The 23,375-nt window shown below is 40.7% G+C and overlaps 1 protein-coding gene across 2 annotated transcripts in view; it reads right to left on the bottom strand.

The window, feature by feature from the left end:
• Positions 1-23,375, bottom strand: part of DOCK4 (dedicator of cytokinesis 4) — a 498,051-nt gene that overhangs the window by 399,630 nt on the left and 75,046 nt on the right. The gene's annotated exons all lie outside the window — the stretch shown is intronic.

The following is a 23,375-nucleotide window of genomic DNA, read 5'->3' on the forward strand; positions in this document are numbered from 1 at the left end:
TTTGTCAACACTGACAAAATGTTTCGCACAGTGTCCTACAAATCCACGGGGGGCAACACTTCTTCTCCTTTTGTCCACTTCATGCTCTCACAGTCACAAACCTGTTGGCATTAGGTTCAATTCCCTTGAACTTTCAGAAACTTCTCACTTCTATTATTTCACCCTCCTTGTCTAGGAAACCTCACCTACTCTTACATGAGAGAGAACAGAAACACACTGTTTGAAGACCTTTACTGTCCACAAATAAGATTGCATTTGCACAGATCAGTAGAGAATACTTCTAGACAGGAAGACTCACAGACCAATATGTAGATATTTTAGTTTGTGGGTCCCTTCTTTATGGTTCCCCTTCATTCCTCTATGTGAGGCATGTGGTTTTTTTAACATCTTTATTGGAGTATAACTGCTTTACAATGGTGTTAGTTGCTGCTGTATAACAAAGTGAATCAGCTATACATATACATACATCCCCATATCCCCTCCCTCTTTTGTCTCCCTCCCACCCTCCATATCCCACCCCTCTAGGTGGTCACAAAGCACCGAGCTGATCTCCCTGTGCTCTGCAACTGCTTCCCACTAGCTATCTGTTTTACATTTGGTAGTGTATATATGTCCATGCCACTCTCTCATTTCGTCCCAGCTTACCCTTACCCTTCCCTGTGTCCTCAAGTCCATTCTCTACGTCTGCGTCTTTATTCCTGTCCTGCCCCTAGGTTCTTCAGAACCATTATTATTATTTTTTTTAATTTATTTTTTTTGCGGTACGCGGGCCTCTCACTGTTGTGGCCTCTCCCGTTGCGGAGCACAGGCTCCGGACGCGCAGGCTCAGAGGCCACGGCTCATGGGCCCAGCCGCTCCGCGGCATGTGGGATCTTCCCAGACCGGGGCACGAACCCATGTCCCCTGCATTGGCAGGCAGACTCTCAACCACTGTGCCACCAGGGAAGCCCTATTATTATTTTTAGATTCCACATATATATGTGTTAGCATACGGTATTTGTTTTTCTCTTTCTGACTTACTTCACTCTGTATGACAGACTCTAGGTCCATCCACATCACTACAAATAACTCAGTTTCATTTCTTTTTATGGCTGAGTAATATTCCATTGTATATATGTGCCACATTTTCTTTATCCATTCATCTGTCGATGGACACTTAGGTTGCTTCCATGTCCTGGCTATTGTAAATAGAGCTGCAATGAACACTGTGGTATGTGACTCTTCTTGAATTATGGTTTTCTCAGGGTATAAGGCATGTGGTTTTGACCCCACCCATCCACCAAAACTACTCTCACCAAAGTCGCTGATGATGTTCTGGTGCAAAATGAAAACTGAACTCTTATTTAACATAGATAAAGTTACCCTGTATTTGAATATAGAGTATAAAAGTTCTCCAGCACTACTATACTTTGATCAATTTCTCCATCTACTTCTATTAGTATTTGATCTACACTTATTCCTAAGTAAAAAAAAAAAAATGCTGCAAGCAATATTAATTAACTTCTGCTTTGTTTGATATTAATATTGTCACATTTGATTCTCACTGGTCACTAATAAAGCTTAACTGGTCTTTTTATTTTTAATTTTGACATGTCATTATATTTGTCTACTTGTGGCAAAAAATACAACATAAAATTTTCCATCTGTACCAATCTTAAGTGTCAGTGCAGTGTGTAAAGTATTTGCATATTGTTGTGAAACAGATCTCCAGGACTTGCTCATCCTGAAAATCTGAAACTCTATACTCATTAGACAGCAACTCCCCATTCCTTCCTTCCTTCCCCCCACCCCCTGGAAACCACCATTCTACTTTCTAGTTCTATGAATTTGATTACTTAAGAGTTGAGTCATTATGTTTTAAGACTGTGTCTTATAAACAGTATTTAGTTGGACTTTTTAAAACCCAATCTAAGTCTGAACCTTCTAGTGTTTAGCCCAAATACATTTATTGAGATGACAGATGTTTGCATTTATTTTTGATATTGTATTGAATCCTTTTTGTGTGTTTATACACTATGGACTTTATCTTCCACTTCATTATAAAGACCAGGTTTTTGTCTGCTTTTATTTACTTTCGTCTTTTGGAAGTTGAAATCTTGTTTTTATTTTACTGGTGGCTATCTTTAAGTTCTCAAATAGACACTAAACCCTCTAATGATGAAGTCAAGAACAAGATCACTTGCCATTGTCTCACAGTCAGGGATAAGAAATTTAGGATCAAAAAAGAGTGACCTGAAGGGATGGTCTTTGTAAAAAGTACCATGAACAAACTTTTGACCCCAAATCAAAATAAAGGTCTAGTTAACTAAATTTACTTTCCATCAATCATTTCTATAATTCAAGCAAATAGCATCTGGAGTTTTACCTATCAAGATAGGAAACCTCTTACCCCTGTATAGAAGAGGAAATAATTTTCTAAATGACTCTACCCACTGTATCAATTCTCAATAAATAGTCCACCATTTACCCATGGAATATTCATGGTAAACTGTACTTTCTGGATCCAGTATGCCCTTGAACTATCTTCGTACTATGTCCTCCTGTTAGAATTCAAGGCAGTCAAACTAATTTTCATTCTCCCCTAAATCAGCTGTAACAGGGAAGGAAAATCTGCTTTAAAAACTAAAGAACATGGGCTTCCCTGGTGGGACAGTGGTTGAGAGTCCGTCTGCCAATGCAGGGGACACGGGTTCGTGCCCCGGTCCAGGAAGATCCTACATGCCACGGAGCGGCTGGGCCCGTGAGCCATGGCCGCTGAGCCTGCGCGTCCGGAGTCTGTGCTCTGCAGCGGGACAGGCCACAACAGTGAGAGGCCCACATACCGCAAAAATATTTTTTTAATAAATAAATTAATTAATTTAAAAAAATAAATAAAAACTAAAGAATATATTCTAAATCCTTATAGAAGGATTCTGTCTAGATAGAAGGAATTTGTCTAGAAGTAATAGAAGGGACATCCACAGTTGGGTGGCACCCCTACTGCTCTGTCCTGGTACTAATTATAATCAGGAGTTCATCATGAGAATAGGGTATCCGTTTTTCTGATCATGGAGAAGACATTTTAGGTGACATCATAAACCAACATTCTCTACTACTTATTTTTATGTGTAACACATTGGATAAGTGAGAAGTGGTAACGTGGACACATTTCATCACTATCATTTAGATAAGAAATGAATTGGTTAGAGTATTCCACCTGTGACCTCGTGACCACATTAAAGGCTACTCCACCAGCCTCTTTTGGCCAAGGACCAAATCCCAGCTCTATTTCTGTTTCCTCCAGTGTAACAGAGGGAAGATCATGGCCTGGAAACAGAAGAACAATAAATGAAGAAAGGTTTAGCCACCCACTGGCCACGTGACTTGGGAAACCTTGTTTTCTCATTTATAAAATGAGGATATAATATTACCAACTACTTCATAAGATCGTTTTAAGGATAAAATAAAATAATGTATTATTGACCACCTACTATGGTGCCTGGCCCATAGCAGGTATTCATTAAATACTGTTTCTTAAAAAATAAACAACACGTGGTCAATTCCTTGTTTTTAATATAAAGAACAAACCCACATTCATTAAGGTAATACCTTCATTGACACATTTCATGTATAACTTAGATTCTTTTTTTTTTCTGTCACTTTCCTAACTACAACCTGCTCAATCTTTTAAAAGATAGGCTGTGTTTGCAAATGAACTTATTTACAAAACAAAAACAGACTTAGAGAACGAACTTAGGGTTACAGGGTTGGGGGAAGGGATAGTTAGGGAGTTTGGGATTGACATGTACACGCTGCTATATTTAAAATGGATAACCAACAAGGACCTACTGCGTAGCACAGAAAACTCTGCTCGGTATTATGTAACAATCTAAATGGGAAAAGAATCTGAAAAAGAATAGATACATGTACATGTATAACTGAATCACTTAAAAAAAAAGATAGGCTGTATTTGAATCTATTAGCGTGCTGATAAATGATAAGAAATGAACAGACTTAGATGAGACATTCATACCAAAAATGAGTTTGGCTTACCAAGTATCAAAACTTTGTTTCTTAAGGAAGCTCCCTGTGTGAGCACAGCCCTAAAACACTGAGTTAAACTGGGCCTCCCTGTGAAAAGAATAAACTTGAAAGCCCACAGCTCCACCAAGTTTGAAAGTATAAACAAGAGTGAATTATACATTTTAAAAGTTCTGTGCCTGATAAAAAGATGGGTGAGTTGACTCTCAGGTAATTGTAATATCTAGTACTTTCTATAATATCTTTATGATTTAAATTACAGTGTGTGGGGAAAATCATATGTTTTAGAGACAATGCCTCCCTGCACCCCCCCCAACAGGGTGATCCAAAGCCTTCTCTATCACATCATTTAGAGCAATTATCTTGCCTCTCAAAAATCCAAACCAGCTATTTAAAAAATACTAAGGTTAGTTGGTTTCTTTCTTTCTGAAATGTGAGCTGATTTTGTATGTGTGGTTGCTTCCACCAACCTGTAGACAAAGCTTAAAAGCACTTCTTAGTGGAGTTGGCTCCTAATGAATGCAGCGAGTGTACCTGGCACTTCAGTTATCACTACACTGTGCAGAGAACTGCATTTGAAAAAGCAACTGATGCTAAGGAAGAGGTACAGGTTAATGATGAGAGTACTAGACTCAGACTGTCTAGGTTCAAATTCCAGCTTTCCAAGATATGTGACCTTTGTCAAATTAATTAACCTCTCTATGCCTCAGTTTCCCTCATCTGAAAAATGGGTATTATAAGAATACTTAGGCATGGATCTGCTGTGAAGCTTAAATGAGACAGGTAATTCCCACTCATCAAGCATGGCATCACACTCAATATGCTACCAATAATGGAAGGCTCATCATCACTATTCTTTTTTTAAAATTTATTTTTGGCTGCGTTGGGTCTTCGTTGCTGTGCGCAGGCTTTCTCTAGTTGCGGTGACCACTTATTGCAGTGGCTTCTCTTGTTACGGAGCACGGGCTCTAGGCATGCGGGCTTCAGTAGTTAATGGTGCGTGGGCTCTAGATTGAAGGCTCAGTAGTTGTAGTGCATGGGCTTAGTTGCTCCGCAGCATGTGGGATCTTCCCAGACCAGGACTCGAACCCGTGTCCCCTGCATTGGCAGGCGGATTTCTAACCACTGCGCCACCAGGGAAAGTCCATCATCATCACTATTCTGATCGTAAAGAATTATCAGTGAATTTTTCTCTCTTCTGGAAAACTAGAGCTAATCAAAATATTAGTTATTTCTAATCACCATAAAAGTTAATCAAAAAGGCATAACACTGAAATCCTCAAAGACAGAGAATCTCTGAGTACCTACCATAATCCAGGAAAACAGGCTATTATCCTGCTTAATCCTCCCAAGAGCCCAGTGAATTAGGTATTATCATCTCCAAATTAAAGATGAAGCTAAAACTCAGATAAATAACCACAGCTAAAATGGGGAAGAGCTGTGAGTTAAACACCATCTCTTTCACTCCCAAATCTATATCCGCACATGAAATCAGGCTGCCCCCTTGGTGTCTGATACTAGCATATTAGACTAAATGTTTGCCAATGAAAACACTGAATAATATCAACAAAATAAATCAATATTATATAACCAACAAGTACGTGCACATGTGTCTTTTGTAAAGAAAGTCTAAGCTATGGCTCACTTACTTAAAGCAACATTCAATTAGACAAACAGCACCATAAACACATAATTTAGACAGTCCCTTAATATCTCCTGGCAAAGGGAGATTCCAGTACTATCCTTCTCTAATCCTAGAAGATTCTGAATCCTGTAGCCAGATGACTTTCTGAGTGTACGAGTTACTACCACCTTGGAAACTGAGCCCTCTCATACATTGCTGGTGAAAATTTAAAATGGTAGAGTCACTCTGGAAAGCAGTTTGGCAGTTTCTTATACAACTAAACATACACTTAACAATATTACCTAGTAACTGTACTTCTGAGCACTTACCCCAGAGAAATAAAAACATATGTACACACAAGAACTTGTAATATGGGGACTTCGCTGGTGGCACCGTGGTTAAGAATCCACCTGCAAACGCAGGAGACATAGGTTCCAGTCCTGGTCCGAGAAGATCCCACATGCCATGCAGCAACTAAGCCCATGCGCCACAACTACTGAGCCTGCTCTCTAGAGCCCACGAGCCAAAACTACTGAAGCCCATGTGCCTAGAGCTTGTGCTCTGCAACAAGAGAAGCCACCGCAATAAGAAGGCCGCGCACCACGACGAAGTGTAGCCCCGCTCACCGCGACTAGAGAAAGCCCACTCACAGCAATGGAGACCCAATGCAACCAAAAAAATCAATCAATCAATCAATCAATAAAAAGAACTTGTATATGAACACTCATTTCAGCTTTATTCCTTATAGCCCCAAACTAGAAACAACCCAAATGTCCCTCAAGGGATGAATGCTTAAACAAATTCTGGAACAACCATACTATGGATCAGTACTCTGCAATAAATAGGGATGAACTATTGATCTGTACAACAACTTGGATGGATCTCAAGGCATTATGCTTAGTTTAAAAAGAAAAAAAGCCAATCTCAAAAGGTTATATACAGTATGATTCCAATTAGATACCATCTTCAAAATGACAGAATTATATAGATGGAAAACAGACAAGTAGTTACCAGAGGCCAGGGCCAGTGGAGAGATGGGTGAATCTATAAAGGCGAAGCTTAAGGGAGGTCCTTTGTAGTGACGAAACGGTACATTTCCTGATTATGGCGGTGGTTACACGAATCTACACATGGGATTAAATTGCACAGAACTATACACATATACACTAGCACATGTACAAACTGAACAAGGCACATGCCAATGTCAATGTTCTGGTTTCAATACTGTATTACAGCTACATAAGATGTCATCATTGGGGGAACTGAGTGAAGGGAACATGGGCCTCTTCATGTAGGAGTAACCTTCTATGAGTCTATAATTATAATTATTTCAAGAGTAAAAGTAAAAAAAAAAAAAAAATCCCAAGCAGCTTTTTAGCTCATCCTTATGTGGATACCTCTAAACAGCCTGAGCAGCATTCCTCTTTTTATGAGGTTGCAATTTCCCCAAAACTCCTCAAACTAGCAGCAGCCTGGAGACTAGAACCCATGCCACCTAACTCACCATCCAGTTCTCCATCACACCTTTTATAATGGAAGACAGTGAAAACACAAACGTATTAACATAGCCATGGTCTCTGGCTTTCAGTAACGCCATTCCCTTCCCTTGAATACGTCTAGACTTGGAAGCAATTGACTCTGCCTGAAAAGGTCAGGGGAGGCTTGTTCCAAGAAAAGAAATTTAAGCTGAGTTTGAAGGTGAAGTAGGACGTCACCTGGCAGAACTGGAAGGAATGAGCATTCCAGGAAGCAACAGGCCTGGGACAGCACCCCAGGTTTAGAGTGCTGCAAGGAAGAGGGAAGAGGGTATGACAAAAGCGCAACGTAGCCGTGGGAAAGAAGCAGGCACCAGGTCTTAAACGTCCACAGTGCTGTGTTACAGGCGGAAAGTTTTAAAGTTCAAGGTCACACACCGACCACACTCCACTGATGACAGGAAGTCTCTTAACACTTCTTCTCTTTATATTTTGTTTACAATACCCGCATGATATTTCTTTTCCTCACATGCATCCCTTCTGCTAGTTAAGATAAACAAGATATCATGGTTCTAACAATTCTCCCCATAATTATGATAATGTGATGCTTTGTCAGTTTGTCTTCTAAGCAAAGCAAGTAGATTCTTCTGGGGAAGTAAAATTAAGCCAAGGAGGAATGATATCAAAATCACTACCCCAAATTATACACAAAAGCTAAAGGAATCTCATGTAACATATTCCAAGCATATTTATTTTTATTCAATCTTGCCCTTTCTCAAAGCTTGTCTGTACTCGCAAAATAAACATAAGCCATGATTTAAGTTAGTAAATTGGAAAAAAAAAGGTACAGGGGGTGAGTAAAAATACAGAGAACATCCTACCAAAAGGAACCAATAACTCTTGATTTAAATTTAACAGCTTTGTTCACTGTGGCAGTAAAATATTAATGGCATTGCAAAGTTGAATTCACATGGGTAGTAATTCACAATTTCTGGAAGAGTATTTATTTTATGTCAAGTCACTACACCAGTAAAAGTTACCAAAAATAAATCCATTTGACTTCCAGTATTTTAGACAATAAATAGAGCCATTTCTCCCAATGTCAAGTTAGCTTTGAAATATACAGGCTTATAATAGTGAAAACCTCCATGATATCGAAGAAATGGCATGCCATATGTCATAAATATGTCTCAAAACTAACAAATGTGATTCTGTCTTGTAGTTTTTGAGGTGTCTTCTGCTCTTTGAATTAGCCTAAAACTCTGAGTATGAAATACATGCTGTGTGCTGAATGAGATCAGCTCTACGTTCAGCACTTTAGATCGTTTTCAAATGTGCTTTGGCCCGTGATTGATCAATCACTCTGCAATGACTAGAGAGCATCAGGTACATGCAGTCATGTGATCCCCTGCCTACCTGGGGAGGGCAGAAGGAAGCAAGCAATTCCAACAGGATCCGGGGATGCCAACTTAAGGGTCAAACATCAGAGTGGGTCATTCACCTACGTGAGGTACTAAATGGCCCCCAGCTTTATAAGAAAGGAAGGAACCAACTACCTTCGCATCTAATCAACCACAGGCTTCATTAGGAATAAGTCTTACCCGTCTTCATATTCTCAGTCCCTAATACGATGCCGCTCAATACATGTGTGTGGACTAAATGAGTGACTGATAGAATGAACGCATGCATGGTGCAATGCAAAAAAACAGTTAAAAGGTGGTACATACATTATGAATTCACTTATTTTTGTTATAAACATTTATCAGGTGCTTGTAATGGGCCAAGTACCATCCTAGCTAATGAGGAAGAGACAATAGGCAAGAGCAGATAGGCGACAGCAGAGAAAGATAGGACCCAGGAGAGGAGAAAGGGAAAAGGACTAAGTATGGTTCGAACAAATGTCATGATTTCAAACTGATATACTGCTACAGGGGCAAAAGGAGATGCTTTTAAGTTCTGTCCCTGGAAAGAGGCTGATGTCCTGTGGGGAGGAGAACATGCAGGGTCTAGGGGCAGACGATTAACTCACACACAAAGGGCCTTCATCATCACCGTGGGTCTGAAAGCTTTAAAAATCTCATTTCAGAAGTATTTATTAATATTGCATGAGGGCTAAGATAAAAGGGATGTGGGGAGCGGGGGCTGGCAGCTCCTCAGACCACTAGGATAACAGTGGCCTGTCGTGGTGTCTGGTTTAGGAGTCTCATTTTGATAGGATCCCTTAACCCCATGTAAATTGCCCCCCTACTTCAGAACCAGAGGTCATTTTCTCTGTGGTCAGTTTGTCTTAACTACAGGGATTCTTAAAGGGGTCTCAGCCACACAATTTCAAAGGCACGGTTTTGCTTGCAATTCGGTTCAACACAGTCAAAAAACAGATTGCCATCCCAAAAGGACTTTGAGCTATCATGAACAAAAGAATGGAACTTAACCAGGAAAAACCTGGGGCGGGGGGAAACAGGACATTTGGTCATCCCAGACTGGTGGCAGCTCGCACAAAGGATGCAATGTTAAAAATAGAATCAACAAACATTCACATGGAGATGGTATCTAGAAACAGCACAAAGATTCATGGCATCCCTCCCCTGAAAGGACCTTGAAGGAGGAAGCTACAGACCACAGGCACGCATGCACACAGCAAGACACTTGGAGAAATGCTTTAAAGAAAGAAAAAAAAAAGGCCTTTGGTTTTGCTATTTCACCTACATTCAATATGCTTGGTTACAAAGTAGGAGGGAGCATGGGACAGACAGAGGAAGATCATTGAAGGATGAGCAGAATACTCTCTGACCTTAGGGACATTTATTCCTGGTTTATACTGCTCCGTGGGCACTTGGTCCCACGGCTTGACAGACCCAGTCTCCTTGCAGGATTCATTAAGCAGAGAGGCCCACACAAACCCACCCTTATTCTTCGTCAGAAGTTCCAAGTTTTACTCCCAAGTTTCAATGGACAATGGATGGAAGTGAAATGGATGAATCCAGACATTTAGTATTCAGGTTCCCTAGAATTTAGAATCCCAAATTCCAGAATCACCACATACCCTTAAATTCCAGAAGAATTATTGACATCTCTAATACTGAAGTACACCTGAGACTTCTATTTCTTCATCCCAACCTAATGCCCAGAATACAGACACAGGTCATATCTCTCTCTCTCAAGTGTCAGAGGATGAGGAAGATGTGGCTACCTGTGGGAGCCACCAAGCCTCCAACATGCAGAAGCATGTCTAGAAAGAAACCAGAGTAGAATCCAGGACTGACGGAGGCAGAATGTATCTTGCCAGTTCATAAATGTTTCTGTCATGAGTCTTCTCAAACTTCCTCAAATACATAAGCCATGCTTTCTTGTTTAATCTTATAATGAGGATTTGGATCTTACATCTCCTTGCTTGAATGAAAAAAGAATATGGTATAAAAAGGCTACTTGGATGTACACTTATAAAGGACAAAGATTGCTTTTCGGAAAAGCATCATATACAGGCAGGTGTTTATTACTCTGAATTGATGGTTCTCAAACTGTGAGTTGTATCTCATTGATGGTTCCTAAAATGGTTCATGAAATCAACTTTTTGAATGGAATAAAGTGCAGTGGAATGGAATAGGATGGAAAGGAAAATATTAGAATGTATCACATATTGTCAGGTTAACTATTATTTGGTAAAACGTTTACCATAGTGCTGAACAAGATTTGGTTTTTAAAATAAAAACCCACTACTTTGGATGATGTCAACTTGACATTTTGAAAAATATAAATGCACTATTCATACTATTCACATTACTTTGAATTCTTAACTCCATTACGATGTTTCAGAATCATTTCAGCTGTAATTAGACAAAGCCCCAAACCCTTTACACTTCAGTCTCAAGATAAAGAAAATTAATAAAATGGACTGAGCCTTTACAACAATAACAACATTCCTTGTCCCTGAGGCATGGAAAGCCTGCATAACAGCAACAAATTGAAGAAAGGGTAAATCCACCATCCAAAACCATCAAGATCCTATATCTCTTAAAGCGATCTGTTCTAGAGACATCAGACTTGAACATGGCATCCTGACCCCATGAACTGCGGGACTGACCCAATGAACCGTAGAAGGGTTTTTACTAATATTTCAAATGACTTTAAAAAATTAAAATAGATAAAATATCTAAGACCAGGAAAGTAAAGACGTGGATACTAAAATGGTTAAGTATATCAAAGTATGTTTCAAAAATCCTCATGTGTGTTATCTTTTTAGTAAGAAAAATGCCTGACCTATGATTCAATCAGGCAATCTCAGAGTAGCAGTAATGTGTCATGATAAGAAAACATTTACTTCCATAATTTTCTTAATCATTTACCCCTGATTGCTATAAAACTTGTTTCACCCTTAGAACATATATACACAAATAAACTTTAAATAAAAATAAAATCTTTATTGAATAAAGTCCTTTCTGTATAATTCACTATTTCTAAATCCTTAGTCAATCAATTTTGCCTTAACTAGGACATAATTTGCTTTAACTACTACATAATTATTCTGACTGGGGCTCTTTAAATTGATTCTTTTACATTGCTAAATTAAAAGTCAGTGTATTTTTCAAGTAAATATGATTCAAGCTTTTTGATAAAGCTCATTGATTCAGATGGACTGAACTTTAAGTCATTTAAAGATAGCTAAAACCATGGAAGTAAATGGCTTATTATTATCCATTTAAGCTTTTCCTTTCTCTCCTTCTTTATGCTTTTGTCAAAACTAGGGCATTAAAATATCCCTATCTATCTATCTGTCTATCATTTATCTCTTTCTTCCCTGACATACAACCATATATATAGTAGGTATTTGAGAAAAAAATTGCTTTCTGAATGGAAAGATTACATAAGACTACATTAAATTTATTCTAATATCCAATTAGCCTAACTTATTTATTAAATTTTATTCCCTAAAGCAAGTTCTTATTCGCTCTACATCCTATCTCCTTTAATCAACAGAAAGCCATCAATCTAAGCATTGACTATTACATCCGCTCATTTGACAGCCTGCTGTCTTAAGCTGCATGCAGACTATTATGCAAGGAATTAAAGAGCATATAGAACAGAAATTCAACCACCAGAAATGTTTAAAAAGCAAACAAAGAAGCTTTTTCTAACTCTCTTTTCCAAGGGTTATAAAATTCTAATCATTCCTCTCATCAAAAAATTAAACCACTCTAAATTACCCCAAATATATAATGATGAAAAACAATTTTGTTGCTTTCCCAGGAATATCTGAAAGGCCAACTGAAAAGGCCAATTGCTATAGAAAATAATATAAAACGTCAACCATCCCTATCAGTTCTCTTCCACATTCATCCTAATCACAGGCCACCTGCCCCAAAATAATCATCTAAATCTGCAGCCAAAAGGAGAAAACCAAGCATTAAGCAACATTCAAGAACTAATCAGATTTTTCTCTTGTGTCATACACCACTGCCATAGGTTTAAAGGAGAATTATTTGGGCCAATTCCAAAGATGTCACTGTAAATTAAACATACTCTCAGAAGTTTTTAGCTCACTGTAGTTTATAACCCAAATCAATAGCTTGCATAATTTCAAAGCTCTGAAGAAACTGAGAACAAAATAAATGAAACTTGTTTTATGTCTAATAGAAGTATTTTCATTTTTTTTTAAAAATAGAAACTATGAAGGACTAGCAACACACAAAAAGCCATTATCTGCTTGTGGATTTTTCTCTCTGTGGTTTATTTCATGTCTGCAATCCCAGGCTGGCTTGTAAATCACTCAGCCTAAAATCATGCCACAATTCCCACTCCCACAGACAAGTACAATGCACTCAGGGAACACAAAATAATTTTTGTTAGCTTAATCCAGACATTTATGAAAAGATAAGTCTGTCGTGAAATGCCATAACTCATTCACTTATCCACATATCTCTGTGACACCTGCTACGTGTCAAGGTCTCTGCTGGAGGATGATGTGGGGAACAAGGTTTGCCTCCGCCCCTCCGAGTTTATAATCAGGTGGTGGACAAAAGACCGGAAACAAGAGTTCAAGGTCAAATGTTGTAAACGCCATCAGGATGAAATAAACAAAGTACTCTAAGAGTCAAGAAGAGGCAGATTATCACTGGTTTATGAGATCAGGCAGGGTTTTCTGGAGGAGATCCCATTTAAATTGGGTCCTGAAGGATGAACAGGATTTTGAAAAGCAGAGATGGATGGATAATTTGAAAAATGAGAAGAGCCACTGACATTTCCTAGAGGTCTAGTATGTATGCTGACACTGGGCTATGAGCTTTTATTGATGATATCTCATAATTCCTTTTCAGTGGGGAAGCACAATGGGATTCAGCTGTAGGATCTGGGAAAGAAGCAAAAAGGCAAACAAGATGAGGTGAGTGCAAGTGTAGAATATCCCCAGCGCTGAGCCAAAAAGTCTGAAATTTACCAGAAAGAAAAATGGAACTCAGTACTTCAGTTCCCTCATCTGCATAATGGGGCTAACAGCCGTACCCGCCTCACAGGCTTTTTGTATGATCAGTACATGGGATAACACACCTAAAATCCTTTGCACACTGCTTGACACACAATCAACATTCAGTAAAGTGTTAGCCATCATCATCATCTACCTCTAGACTAAATAATCCCCTCCCTACAATCATCCTCCATATGACATGGTTTCTAATAAAACAACTGCACACTTCTGGGTCACTCCAACCTGTCAACATTCTCCTAAGATATGTTTTATCCATAAAGGAACCAATATACCCTCAGTGGTTTGGCTGGAATATTATACAGGACAATTATTGCCCTTACTCTTGACACTGAGCATGGGCTTTATTCTCTTTGGTAGAGCTAATGTAGAAAGACCAAGAGAGAATCTGCAGAAGAAATGCTACAATTTATATATTCAGGTAACACACGTGGAGCTCAAGGATGAATACCAGAATGGCAGAACACCCTACGGGAAGAGGCCATGAGTGGTTGCTGACTCCAAATAGATTGGAAAAGCTCATTACACATCCCGATTGTGAGAGGAGCCGCTCGCAGCATCCCTGGCCACACCCAACTCCACCACAACTGCCTGCCCTGCAAGAAGCTGGCAGCACCACCAGCAGGAGCAACTCCTGCAACCAATTTATACACATTCAAAACCTCGGCTTCCAGCTGGTAGCAGCTCTGAAGTCAGACAAACAGCGACTCCTGGGCCATTGCAAGAGGATGGTAAGTCCAGGGCCTACATGCCAGACTGGCTTCCAACACCCACCTAGATAATCAGCTAAGTCCAAACAGGACTTCATAAAGGTGCCAGGGTCTCAGGCCAGAGGGTATATCTAGACTAGAAAAAACAGAACACGTGAAGCTTGCTCAGCCCTGGCTGAAGCAGGCAGGACAACAGTTCAATAAGCAGTTTTCGTTCCATGTGTCATTTCACCTGCCTAACAACCCCGAGAAGGGTTCTGCCGACTCTGACCCTCGCCATGCCTCAGTAACCGTCTTTGTAAAGTGGGGACAATAAAAGCACCTATGTCACTTTCTAAAAACAAAAACAAACAAAAAAAACCGGTTCTCAGGGATTCGGGAAACAAACTGCAAATGGCATGGAGTCTAGCTACCTCTAAACTGACAAAGAAGCTACCTCCTGGGTGTAAAGTAGGAAGCACGAAAATACCCCCCAAGAGGGGTGATTCCTTTGAATAAAACCATTATGAGTCCCCAAAGCGAGGCAGTCTGCCACAAGAAAAAAGAAGTTCTAGTTCCAGTAACCATTCATCACAATAGCAGGCACTCCCATTGTTTCTTTATGCAGCAGTGTCCTCAAAAGTATCATTTCTGAAATATTAAGGACAACGTGTGGACAAGACACAGCTTAGGAAAAGGGCAATAGCTAAGTCTAACCTTAGAATACGTGAGAATGCAATTTCATTTTATCTAATCTAAAACAAGAGGGAATGGGGAAAGTATCACATTAACAAATTCAGCAGCAGGCTGATAATTCTGTAGCTTGGTGTGACAAAACAGTAAGTGCTTTACAGGTTAACAGTGATAATTAAAAGTTTTCCTGGGGGGGGGGGTGGCAGGGAGTCAAAGCCATACAACTAAGGGAACCAACAAAGATATTCTGAAAGGACAGTAAAGTCCTTGAGGAGGAGAAACGGAGATAGCTGAGTCTGGGGCTTGAAGAGAGCAAGAGAATGGAAGTACTGACGAGGGCAGTTGATGTGCTAGACCACAGGTCGCCCCTAAATAAAGAGAGGATGTTAGCTGAAGGAAAAGTAGAGGAATCAAGGGACTGTGAGAGACTCCAACCAATTTACAAGATTTTGCCAAGGCGCAGTGTATAGAGCAAGGAAAATATAGCATCTCCAGAATTTAATTACCATCCCATTCAACCCCCTTGTGGTTAAGAAGAGGAAGGAAAGGCCCAAGTGACCTGCCTAAGGCTGCGAGGTTAAGGTACCACTCAAGCCAAGATAGGACACCCAGCTCCCAAGTCCAAATTCTCTACCCTTCCTTCCTACTGACCTAGTCCAAGAATTAAAAATTAATGCCGTTGGGAATTCTCCCAAGAAAAATCAAGGCTAACCTGCATGGTTCTAATGAAGGATACAAGTAGAAGATCAGTTACAATACAAGGCTCTATGCTCTCCCCTCGAACAGGCAGCTCTGAAATGTAGAAACATTGGTGCCTCTACCCGCCATCTGTAGGACAGAGTCCCTCACGCCAAGCAGCCAATGTCCAGACTACACCCAGAGCCCACGAACTTGGCTCCTACATGCTTGCTCCTCGGCGGCTTAGTATGTCCCACACAGAGCATACTTTTTGAGATTAAAACTCTGAGGCTGAGCTGCTGAGGTTTTTGTGTCATTCCTTAAGATTAACTTTGGATCTTCTAGCCAGTCTATTTTTTCCCAGAAATAAAACACAAATATTCAGGATTTTAAGTTGTCGTGAATTAGCACAAGACAGGTAGAAATGGAGTCTTGAGGCTTTATTCAAACCCCCTATTCACCTACTCTCTGCAAATAAAAAGCTAAGCTCAAAATCATCTTACCTGATGCATTACAAAAAATAATAATGCGGAGAGAAACACACATGGAAGATTGTTTCTGCCTTGCCTTTCAGCTTCTCTTTAGCAGCTTTGCAAAAAGCTCTGAGAAACAAAGAAGGCTTTGGGAGAATTCCCTTTGAGCTTTGTTGGCAGCCTTCCAATGCACGAAGCCATATGAGGCTAACAGTGGACACAGGTACTCAGAACCTGCATTAATACCTGACCTGAAGCAGGAACAGCACACACCTGTACACCTGGTTTGTAGGAGGCTCTACAACTGGAATAGAAATCTAGTTCTTCCTAAACCCCCTGTTTTCCTTCAAAATTCCCCTGAGAGTCTATGCATGATTATTTCCAAGCCTGAGTGGCATAGGTAGTGCTGCCAAACCCAGGATCTCCTGTCACACCCCACCTGGAGGAAGGATTCTGCATCATCAATCACCAACATGCAGCCTCTTAGATCCCAACCCAGACATAACAGCTTTATTTGCAAAGCTCAGAGGTTCTCAGAGTTTTTTACACTCAACTCCTTCAAAAATCCTAAATGCCACCACCATCCTCTACTATAAAGGACAGAAAAAAGTCTATAGGTGCCACATATATATATCATAAGACTGCTCTAAAAAATGTAATCTGTGATGGTTAGTTTCATGTGTCAGCTTGGCTAGGCTATAGTACCCAGTTATCCAATCAAACACTGATCTAATCAAAACTAACTGCTCTGAAGGTATTTTGTGGATATGGTAATATATGTAATGAGCTGACTTTGGTAAGACAATTATTCTTGATAATGTGGATGGGGCCTCATCTGACCATTTGAAAGGCCTTAAAAGAAAACACTGTGGTCCTGAAGAAATTCTGCCTCAAAACTGCAGCATCAATTCTTGTCCAAGGGTTTCCTTATATATAAAGGGATACAACATAAATATAAATATAAATATAAATATAAATATAAATATAAATATGTGTGTGTGTGTGTGTGTGTGTGTGTGTGTATATATATATATATATAAATCTCACCAGTTCTATTTCTTTGGAAAGCCCCATTACTGATACATAATCCAGTTCCCTATTTGCATCACTACAGACCTTTTAAAATCAGGATTGTAAACACAAATGCCAATGAGGGCCAAGTAGGTAATGTCACTGGGGAGAGTGGCTGTTAGACATCAGATAGCAATGAACACGCTGCCTCAGTGCCCAGAAGACATGAGGGAGTTGCTGGGAATTACACTGAACAGTGGACACCTCTACCTACAGGGGACAGCAGTGTTGCCAGGCTGCAATGGAGAACCAGAGCCAGTAGATGTTCCATTTGTTCAAGAGAAACCAGAAATCCATACTTTTTAAAGGTAACCTCCCCCCAGTCAAATTTAAAGCATCCTGTAATCCAGTCCTACGGAGATCAAATAAAACAAGTCTGTAAGCCAGATGGGAGAGAGGAGGAAAACAGGCTCTACGGATTCTACATGCAGTAATTCATTTAGTCTTGAAAACATCGCCATAGGCAGGTACTATTATTATGCCCTTTTTGCAGATCAGGAAACTGCAGCATAGAAGGTATGGTCACATGACTAGTAAGTGGGGCAGCCAGGACATCAATTCTGGCAGAATACAGGGCCACAGACAATTTTGCTTACCTTTTGTCTACAGTCCTCATCCTGAAGCGTCTGATGCTCTGATTTTTCATTTCTGGATGTTATAATAGGCTCGTAAAGGCAGCCATGGAAACTTTGCAGGTGGAGAAAATGTGACACAGAAAACTAAAGACATACTGAAGGGCTCACCCATGTAAATGAGCCAGTAATTCAACTGACGTCTCTCTCCTCTGCCTTTCAACTCAGAAGGTGCACCATACTCATAAGTGTTTGCCACTTATAGAAGAAACCGGAATCCTGAATTTTGTGTGTATCATTCACATGTCTGTGGCAGGGTTTACACTGTTACTTCACATGCATGTATAGCATCTAATACCACTTCGCATGCTTTTTTTTTTTTTTTTTTTTTTTTTTTTTGCGGTACGCGGGCCTCTCACTGTTGTGGCCTCTCCTGTTGCAGAGCACAGGCTCCAGACACGCAGGCTCAGCGGCCATGGCTCACGGGCCCAGCCGCTCCGCAGCATGTGGGATCTTCCCGGACTGGGGCACGAACCTGTGTCCCCTGCATCGGCAGGCAGACTCTCAACCACTGCACCACCAGGGAAGCCCCCACTTTGCATGCTTTTAAGCCTGAAGTAAATGTACTGTAAGGTGTATACACCCTTCTGCAACTTGCTTTTATTTTCTCGTTGTGATGTGTTTGACATTTATTTCTTTCTGTATTGCATAACATTCCATTGCATGAAAATAACACAGGGTATTTATCCATTTGTTTGCTATTAGATATTTAGTTCACATTATGCACAATGCAAGAAAGCACATTCTTACACGTGTCTTCTTGTGGACAGGCTTCCTCTAGGGATGGACAAGTGGAGGTGACAATTATACTATGGTAATGAGTGAGAGATGTAAGGGGATTCTGTATAATTGTGCAATTCTGTAATTCTAAAATTAGTTCAAAATAAATGGTTTTTAAAAAAGAAAAAGAACACATTCTTTGGGGCCACTCAAAGCAATCTCTCCATACGACTACAAAGCTGTGGGCTAAATACCAGACACAGACTAGGCCTGTGAACAGGAAGAGGCTAGCTCCTCAGCACCCAAGCCCAGAAATGTCACAACTCCGCCATGTGAACACAGCTGTTTAGAACGCCTCAAATAGTTGAGCTTACATATGGTCAAGCTTACATATGAGCTTACATACGTTAAGTAAAAAATCAAAGCAATTCTTTGAATATTTATGAACCAAGACAGGAAGAAGTTATTTAGATTGAAAAGACAGCAAAAGTTCATTAGAGTCAAAAAGCTTCTCAAGTTATAGCACTTCTCTGTCCAATATATGTAATGACTTGCCTTTTTCATAGGGTTAAACTGAATCTAAGATTTAACTCTATGCATGTAGGGGCACATCTAAAAGTTTGAGGTCACCTAAAGTATGAGAGGGGAAAAAACCCTCTGAGTTCAAACATCTTTTTCTTCTTCTTCTTTCCAACCAGGCAGATTCCTTGTGCTATGAGAAAATTGTGTTTATGTAAAGGTCCAGAGAGAGGGACTGAGAAGAGCTAATGGGCCAAATCCAAGCCCAGCCACCTCCCCTAGGAAACCTGCCAGGACTAACCTCATCTGAACCACATCACTCAGCTCCTCTCTCCCTTCGGACTTGCACATTCTCTTTGGCCTCAATCACTTAGCACTTGTAGATGTTCTGATTTGGATCATCTGTAACTCCCTGTTATGTTTTCTCTTCCTAAACAGACTGTAAACTTCTCAAGGCATTATGTCAATCCATCAACAAGGTCAATTGCCAGAATACAGCAGAAAGAAGCCGAACTGGAAACGAGGAGAGGCGTGGTTTCCAGTAAGATCTCTGCAACCACAGCCTAAGTATGTTATCATCTTTTTTTTTTTTTTTTTTTTGCGGTATGCGGGCCTCTCACTGTTGTGGCCTCTCCCGTTGCGGAGCACAGGCTCCGGACGCGCAGGCTCAGCGGCCATGGCTCACGGGCCCAGCCGCTCCGCGGCATATGGGATCCTCCCAGACCGGGGCACGAACCCGTATCCCCTGCATCGGCAGGCGGACTCTCAACCACTTGCGCCACCAGGAAGGCCCAGTATGTTATCATCTTTGTGGGGACTTAGTTTCTTCAAGATCCTTCTTCAGTTTCTAATACGATTGTTTCCCATTCGATTCTATTTATAAATCATCCATTCATTTCACCTTTTGCTGCTGACAGTTTATTACATGCAAGATACATGAACCCTGGGAGATATAATCCTTGCCAGTAAGAAACATCGGATGATTTTATTTTTTGATACCTCCCACAATATAAGTAGCTCACTATCAACCAAAGACTACTTAGTAAGTGTTGGCTAAAGTAACCAAGTGATAAAGCCAGTGGCTGGGGAAAAAACAATCTCAGCCGATCCTTTATGTGAAGTGTGTTTTCTCTATCTAGCCTCCTCAATCGTGGCCCACACTCAGGAACAGTTTGACATTTTAGCACCATATGGCTCAGTGAGGATCCAAAGGCCACACTAAAACTTGCCAGGCCGCTTGGCATTTCCTGCACTGGCCAATGCGGATGGTAGCAGGCACCCAGCTCACAGCTGCAGCCTGAGTCAGGTCCAGGAGAACCAGGGGCTCTCCAGGATGCCAGGTCAGCAAGTAGCAAGAGTAGCGGCCACAGAGCTTTGTGGTTCAGTGCCACGATGCCAAAACTAATAATCTAATACTCATTTACCCAGATTTCTGGCACAGCTGGGAAAATACCCTGGTGGTTTTGGAACCAAGTGTCTTTCCATCAGAGGTATCCCGGAATCGCGCCCTACGCCGAAATGCCATCCCTCTGAAGCACTCTGTGGTATGCTCACTCTCCTTGGAATGCTTGCCAACATCAAGGAAGCTATCGGGACTATCAGGACAGACAAAGCACCAAGGTGTGAAAAGAGGGATCCCACCCCCAAAGACCTCCTTTTCCAAGAGCCTGGGTTTCATCATCAGAGATTTATTTCCTACTGGGTTATCAAACACTTTTGCTTGTTAAAATTTTAAGGAATGCTATACTTTATAAGCTACAAACTCAGACCTCTTCTTGTGCCTCTGTAAGGGCAGCTCCCTCTGTGAGGAAACAATATTGATCAACGTTGTGAGAAGGAGGAAACACTGTAGGAGCCGAGGCGGGGACTGGGCACCTTGGGAAGTAATAAAGGTAGTAGGTGTCAGAGGGGAGGGAACGAGCAGCAAGAAAGCAGTGCAGAAAGGCAACGCAGGTGTGAATGGAAGACAGCTCGTCTACTCAAGGTCTGTAATGAGGGTATTCCGTAAACAGAAGTGTTCAAGATCAGGCTGTGATCATGAAACCACATCCCTAAGCAATGCTTTGCTCTAACTGGCCACGTCTCATTACTCCAGGCCTTAAAACCTCTCTTCAACAACATACACAGGCACATACACACAGAGTAATAAACTCCCATCCTAGACCTGAGATTGGTTCAGCTCACGTAAAACCGAGCTACATGCAAGCATATGCTGTTCAGGAAAAGGGCCTCAGGCTTTCCAATACTGCCGTGTTATATATTCAGAGATACAACCGAAGTCCTCTCAGTTTATAAAACTGGCTATTCAGAGGATGAGAAATTCCAGATGGACTTACCATTCTTTACTTGATAACAGTTAATCTGTATAAAAACCTAACAGGGTCATTACACTGGATTTTTATACTTCCTTCAGGCTCACCTAATTTCATCCTTTTCTCTAGTAAGCTTTGCATTCCACTAGACATACAGGCACTCCAGGGATGATTTTAGAAACATGATTTGCATGGAAATGCTTATTTTCATCTGACTTTGCCTTTCAAGTCGGAAGCCCAGGTCACAGCATCCAAGTCAAAAAATTAAAACAAAGTGGGGGAAGGATAGGAGAGCAAGTACGCAAAAATGTATTTATGACAATCTATTATTTGATGTCATCTAGCTTCTCTTAAACTGCACACTTCATTAGAATGTGTTCAAATGTTTATTTCCAAAACAGGAAATGAAATAGACTGGAAGACATAATAGTCTAACAGGATAAAATGTGCCTCCTACAGTGAGTGGCCCACGTAACAAATCCGAAGATCCGACATCTAAACTCACAGTATGGCAGCATTTATCACACTTACAACATCCATCAGTTTTTGCAGCAGGAATCCAAGGTGACTTTACAGAGGGACTCAGCTTTGGGAAGCAGTTGGATGTTAAATGCTTTGCCAGAAAGATTTTGTAAAATCAGCCTTTTCTAAGGCTCGCATGGGGAGGAGTTTTGAAATCTCCATCACAAAGCTACAGAAGTCCCCAGAGCTTGGTCATCCTGCAAGGGGTTTACCAAGGCTTTCCTTAATAAACTGGCAAAACTTGATCCCCCTCTTTTCTGGTCACCCCAACTTCAGGAATGCCAAACAAAAGGCAGGAATTTCAAGGAGATCTGAACCTAGGCTCGGATCTATTACTAGAATAAACATTGCTATTACTGGAATAAACATTTTTTTTAATTCCTAGAATAATAAATCCCTAGAATTAATTTTTAAGCACAGCCATTTATAGATATAGCAGTACATGCGTGTCACTTTACATTCTGGCCTCACCCAATTGACCTGTAACTTTTCTCTTTTGGCTTCACGAAGACTCAACATTCTTACTGTTACTGGATAGTCTGCCTAAAAATATTTTCTTCTGGAATTATTTTTTACCCATTTCCATGCCCAATACCTTGAAATACCCTCAAAGGTAGACAATATTTCCTACAAGTCAATAGTTTGCCTATTTTGCCCGGTTTGGTATAAAATCTGGTAATACCACATCAGAAGATTCTGGCAACAACGTGAGCTAAAATAAGGGAGTTATCTGTTAGGTAAGAGAGACTTCACAGAAAGCCTTGAGTCACAAAAGCTCCATACTGAAGTAATTATAGACACAGGTGAAGAATCCATCCTTAACTACACAGGAACAGTTCCCAGGAACAAATGTAGATTTTGATAAGGAGAAGTCTCCAACAGGAGTAGGCTGGAAAGCCTCAATTTAATTACCTCTCCATCTTCTTATTATTCCACCAGACTTCCTATTTCCCCATCTCATTTCACAGCCTCCACCAGCTCTCCCCTCGGACCTCATATTATCCCTTTGTACAAGCACACGCTCTCTCTCCCCTCCCCCACACTCCCACGGGTAAATGTTCTCTGCTTTCTGGGTCTTGCTTTCACAGCGTCCAGCTTTCCAATAAACTGTCATGAATCAACACCTTTCACTAGAAGTTTCTGTAGACAGTACTGTCCTAGAGAGGCAGAAAAGCTGAAGTCTCCTCTTATTTAAGACATGTAAACCACAGGCAAAGCCAGACAAAGAATCCTTGTTGCCAGAGTCAAGAATATAGAACAGATTCTAGAGATGGGATTGATGCTGAACTTTTCAAAGTCCATATCTCAGCTCTCCAGAGTGCAGGCAGAGAGACACGGTGCAGAAGAAAACATAAGCATGGCTAAGAATCAGGACCAACAGAGAAGCAAACTACCAGAAAACAGGGTTCTTAACTTTTTTACCCCAGAGCCCTTTGGCAATCTGGTGAAATCTAGGGCCCACTTCTCAGAGT

The sequence above is a fragment of the Mesoplodon densirostris genome, chromosome 9, assembly GCF_025265405.1.
Source record: "Mesoplodon densirostris isolate mMesDen1 chromosome 9, mMesDen1 primary haplotype, whole genome shotgun sequence".
NCBI classification, from domain to species: Eukaryota; Metazoa; Chordata; class Mammalia; order Artiodactyla; family Ziphiidae; genus Mesoplodon; species Mesoplodon densirostris.